Source organism: Aplysia californica, unplaced genomic scaffold, assembly GCF_000002075.1.
Source record: "Aplysia californica isolate F4 #8 unplaced genomic scaffold, AplCal3.0 scaffold00110, whole genome shotgun sequence".
In the NCBI taxonomy this organism is placed as follows: Eukaryota; Metazoa; Mollusca; class Gastropoda; order Aplysiida; family Aplysiidae; genus Aplysia; species Aplysia californica.
In genome coordinates, this window is record NW_004797380.1 from 415,840 (window position 1) to 421,945 (window position 6,106).

Sequence of the window (6,106 nt, forward strand, 5' to 3'; positions counted from 1 at the left end):
TAACAATCTCCATTCGATTTGTAACGCGTTAAACGAGATAGATATTAGCCAGAAAGAGCAGCGAAGTACGGAAAGCGCCTAGGGCAAGGCGAAGGCCTTGGTTCTGAACAGGGTCTAGAATTTTATGGTAAGACTTTCTGGCTGATCCGTAAACAGGACTGGCATAGTCCAGCCTGGAACGGACAAGGGAATGGTAAAGTTGAAGAAGTATTTCAGTATCTCCTCCCCATTCAGGATCGGATAATACTTTTAAGGCGTTGAGAGCACTCTGACATCTCGTCTTTAGGTCTTTCAAGTGTGGTAGGAAAGAAAGTTTATTGTCGAAGATTACGCCCAGGAAACGAGCTGTTTTTTAACAGGAATTTTCTCTCCAAACAAATATAAATCTGGTTGTCGCACACACTTGTGCGACAGACAAAAATGTACCAAGTTTGTTTTTATTGTGCAAAACTTGAACCCGTGCCCGTTTGCCCAAGTTTCCAATTTATGGAGTTGAAGCTGAAGCTGACGTTCAATGTGATCCATTTTGGATTTGGATTTATAGCAGATCAGGAAGTCGTCAACGTAAAGTGAGCAGTCAATATTGTTTTGAAGGGTTTTTGTGATGGAATTGATTTTGATTTCGAAAAGAATGGGCGATAAGATGCTTCCCTGGGGGACGCCTTCTTCTTGGGTGTGTAAATTTGATAATGTTGAACCTACTTTTACTTGAAATGATCGATCTTTCAAAAAGTTTCGTATAAATTCTGGAAGATTTCCGCGTAAGCCCAAGTCATGCAGGTCTTTCAGAATACCATGTTTCCATGTGGTGTCGAATGCTTTTTCTAAGTCGAAAAAAATAGCCACAAGGTGCTCTTTTCGAATGAAAGCTTCCCGAATGAAAGTTTCAAGTCGGACGAGATGGTCAAGAGTAGAGCGATTTTGCGAAAACCGCATTGAAAATTGGATAAGGGGTTTGAGGTTTCGAAAAACCACATTAGACGTTTGTTAATAAGTTTTACCATAAGTTTACAGAAACAGTTTGTAAGGGCTATGGGACGGTAGTTTGAAGAGTTAGAGTGATCTTTTCCTGGTTTTGGGATTGGTATAACAGTGGCAAGACGCCAACTGTTCGGAAATTGTTGAGAATGTCAGAGTTCATTGTAAATATCAAGGAGTAATAGGAGTGTTTCGTCTGGAAGACGTTTGATGATTTCGTTGTGTATTTGATCAGGGCCTGGAGCTGTGTTTGATAGTTCTGCAATATTACATTTTAATTCGTAAGAGAAAAGCTGCAATTATAGTGTTCTTCATTTGAAGAGGTAAAATCAACAGTTGTCTTTTCAGAAGACATTTTTACTTTTTTGAATTCAGGGTTGTAATTGTGGGTAGAGGAATTTCCGGAGAGAGTTGATGCTATACAGTCAGCAACTGTTTTTTCGGTTTCTACGAAGGAGTTATTCGGTTTTAGGATGTGTTTGATTGTGTCTTTTTTAGTACCTTTTAATTTCTTTATCATCTACCAGACTTTGTGCATTGGTGTGTTGTTGTTGATTTTTTAGACATAATTTCGAAAATATGTTTTCTTGGCTGTTCTGATTTTTCTGCGTGCTTGGGCTCGCGCAATTTTGAAATTAATGAGGTCTTCGTTAGTTTTAGAGTTGACGAACTTCCTGAGAGCTGATTTTTTGGCCGCAACAGCTTTTTGGCAGTCTTCAGTGAACCAACATTTATTTTTTCGGGGTTTGGTGGATAACTTTGGTATGTGTTTATGAACGATCTCGAGAAGGGTTTCATGAAATCGTTCAAAAGTTTGTGTTTGTGTTTGAGATGGATTGAGTTTCTCCAGACATTCCATGTGAAACCCATCCCAGTCCGCTCTTTTAAGATTGAAACGGTCTGGGATAGGAGTTCGGTGTGGAATGTCTGGAATTAGGGTGATGGGGAAGTGGTCCGATCCGTGTGGGTCGTCCAGGACCGACCATTGAAAGTCTGGAATTAGGTCAGGATCACAAAGGGTTAAATCTATGGATGAAACGTTTAGGTTATTTGAATTTTGAAATGTTGGGGAATTGTCGTTAAAAATACTAGTACTGGTTTTTATTAAGAAATCTTCTATGATTTTACCTTTAGTATCAGTTGGTTCATTTCCCCAAAGAGGGCTATGGGCATTAAAATCTCCCAACATGATGAAGGGTTGTGGGAGCTGGTCTCTGAGGTTTATTAGTTCTCTTAAAGATAGAGGATAATTTGGGGGGATGTATATTGAACAGATAGTTATAGGACGGTGTAGGTGACCCTGACCGCAACTGCTTGAAGTGTTGTGTTTAGTTGTATTTGTCTGTGTAGTGTTTGGTTATTTATTAAAATGGAGTTGCCCCCAGAGGCGATTTGGTTGTCGGTGTATATTTGGTTGTAAGTTTGATAGTTTTTTAATGTGAATGTGGGTGTTGGTAATTTAGTTTCTTGTAGACAGATTACATTTGGGGTGTGTGAAGTCAAAAGATAAGAGAGTTCTGCCTGGTTTGCACGCAAACCACGAATGTTCCACTGAAGAACTGCCATTTTAATTTATTTTGAAGGCACGGGTTCGATACATTTTTTTTGGGTCGTTGGTGACCTTTGTCTTTGTTTTGTTTTGCTGCGGTCACGGTGGACCGCAGCCTTTTTTGAGGGAGAGTGTGGAGGGGGAGGAGGACCGGAGTCTTGGATGCGGGTAGAGGAGGGGGAGCGGGTGCGGGGAGTGGGTGGAGGGGCTTTATTGGATGAAGGATGATGGGATGGAGGTTGAAGCAATGAGGGTGTAGGGTGTGGTGATTTGTGTGAGGATGATGATGGGGAGGATGTTGTGGGTGAAGATGATGGGGGTGATGATGAGAATGATGAGGGTGAGGATGATGAAGGGGGTGAGGATGAAGAAGATGGCTGAGAGGGTGGTGATGAAGAGGGGGTGTGGGGAGATGGCGGATGGAGAGAGGGAGAGATAGGAGTGGAGGAAGTGGACTCCATGTCATCCTCCGTCTCCAGACTGGACTGTTGTTTTTTGCAGATATTCTGTTTTCTATTTGTCTGAAGGACCTTTCGGGTTGGGTTTACTGACCCTGGGACGGTCTTCAGGACTTCTGAATATGTTTTTGTTGTATTCTTCGGCGTCGATCCTTTTGGGTATAGCGTTGCTCTTGCTTGAGCGAACGTTCCGCCGTACTGGGCCCTATGTGTGAGGATGGCTTTCTCCTGACACCACTTCGGACACTCCGTCGAAGATGCAGAGTGACCCCCCTGTCGACAATTTGGACACCAGGGATCTGCAGAGCAGGTCTCCCCAGAGTGTCCCTCCTTGCCGCAGCGAGGACACGCTGCACCACGACGACAGCGTAGCTGTGTGTGTCCGAAGCGCTGACAGTTGAAACAGCGCATCGGTTTCGGTATATATGGTCTAACTTCGAGTTCTAAGTATGCAATGTCTAATTTTGTTGGTGGTGTGGGTGTGTTGAAGGTAAGGATCCACGTGTTGGTACAGATTTCCTTGCCATTCCGCCGTATTTTGATACGACGAGCATGGACAATTCCATCGACCTCCTGAACCATTTCTTCTTCGGTACAGCCGCAGAGCTCTCGGCTTTTGATGACACCCTTGGATGTGTTCAGACTCCTGTGAGGCTGAACACATACAGGGATGCCACCAAACGAGGTGCAGGCCAACAGTTTGCCTGATTCAATGCTGGAACTGACTTGTATCAGGAGGTCCGTGGATCCTGGTTTAAAAAAAATGTATTTTGGCTTGTGAATACCGAAATGTTTTAGTGATTTGTGAATTTTGAAGACGCTTAGTGTGGTTAAATTTGTGTCTTGTTTTTCATCTTTTGGGGAGATCACCAAAAATGGTGACCACCCCAATGATATGATGTTCTCTTGGGTATGTCCCAGATGCTGACATTGTCAGCATCTTCGCCCGAAAGGCCCTTCTTTCTTTTGCCCAGGCCAGGAGTTGCACCTGCTTCTCCTGTCTGGGACTTGTTGGGAATTGGGGTGAGAGAAATGTTTTTGGTTGAATCCATGTGTATTTTGTCTTTTATTTCATCTTCAGGGCTCCCCACCCGCCACCGAGTCCAACAAGGGGACACCGCTCGGAAGTCCATAGCTGGTGTCAGGGCTACCCTGGAGGTATACTCAAGCAGCAAAATCGATAATGAAACAAAAGAAATCAGCCCACGTAACACCAATTCTGAAAGAACTACACTGGCTGCCAATAAAAGAAAGGATTAAATACAAAACTGCCGTTCTCTGTTTTAAATGTATAAATGATAGTGCACCTTTTTGTCTTAAAACTTTCCTGGAATTATATAATCCACCTAGAGCCCTTAGATCAGCCTCTGACAATCTAATTCTTAAAACTCCAAAACAAAATTACAAAACATACGGCGAGCGTTTCTTTTTGTTCTTTGGTCCCCAGGTATGGAACGAACTCCCATATAAAATAAGATCTGCCCCAACAATTTCCATTTTCAAAAATCAGCTGAAGCATTTTTTATTCACAAAAGCATACCTGTCATTATGATGTACTGTGATATATATGTATGTGTATGCCAGACTGTGAGACTGAAGAAATAGCGAGTGAGAATGAGAGAGAGAAAAAGAGAGAGATAGAGAGAGAAAAGAGAGAGAGATAGCGAGAGAGGGAGAGAGAAAGAGAGAGAGAGGGAGAGGGAGAGGGGGAGAGAGAGAGAGGGAGAGAGAGAGACACAGAGAGAGAGAGAGAGAGAGAGAGAGAGAGAGAGAGAGAGAGAGAGAGAGAACGGAAATGTTTTTCTATCTGTATAGAATTAATGTTTTAATGAATGTTTCTAGTTACTCACGTTTCAACTTTATTTTGACTGTTCGTGAATTTTTTATTGCATTGTATGTTTTTAGTGAACACATTTTCAACCTCACTGCGAGACTGTTTTCCTGGTATAAAATTTTACACATATGCATTTATATTATATGTATAATACTTTGTTTTACGTACACCTTTGTGTCGATTAATTTTTAAGATGTGATGTCTTTTACATTGTAATGCGCATTGAGCATCTTTTAGGAAATGGAAATGCGCAGTATAAATGCTATTTATTATTATTATTATTATACTCCCAATCAGACGGCAAGAAATCTTGCCTTCTAACCAAGATTGGCCAAAACCGGTTCTATGAACCAGTCGCAACCGATTGAGTGCAGTAGGCCACTGCACCCGCCCGTCTAGACCGAATCCAGGGCCAAAGTGGCGTGTTGGTGAGGAAAGTCACACCTCAGCCACCAGGGTCCCCTTCTCCGGTCGTACGGGTCGCACCCCACGGTCAACGAGGTGCCTCGCGTTGCGGGGGTTTGGTGTCTATTCTTTGCTGGACCGGACCTTCGGTCGACAGAACGGAAAGAAAGATAGATGGATAGAAGACATAGCAAGAGCGGACAAAAGATGCCACCCCTACGTCAGAGAGCTAGTGACGTACGAGTGGCATCCCACCAGCGGGGGGGGGGGGGGGGGGGGGGTGTTACACCCCCTGTTGATGGGACAGCCAACTATTTTTATTTTATTCCCCGGTCAGCTCGGGGAAGGACGAAAGAAGAAGGAAGAAAGACGATAGAAGACAGACGATACACCAAAGCAAGTGTCGCCCATGTGCACCTGAGCGTAGATGTCCATGGGCGACAAATCGCCAGTGAAGGGGTTGCACCTCCTGCTGGCGGAGCAGTGGGTCTATTTATATCCCCCCGACCCACTGGGGGTGTTAACATCGGCCACAAATATTCTTTTGAAAGGTTTTCATGATCAGAGACATAAGGCCTAGCTGCTGTCTTCACATGGCAAGTTTGCTCATTACATTATCAGCCACATGGGAATGGAACGCACGAGACGCACCCATAACACAGAATAAAGGACCCAATCTACCAGTTGCATAGAGCCGACCAAGAGATAATCTTCAGACTCAGAACAGGACACAGCAGACTGAAGCATCACCTCACATGTTCTCCCGATTCAAGATCGGTGATCGACCCAACTGTCCAAGATGCACTGCCTATTCTCTAGGATTGCCCACTGCTAGATACGGCAAAACAAAAATACAGGCCTCATCCCAGGGACATGCACCAG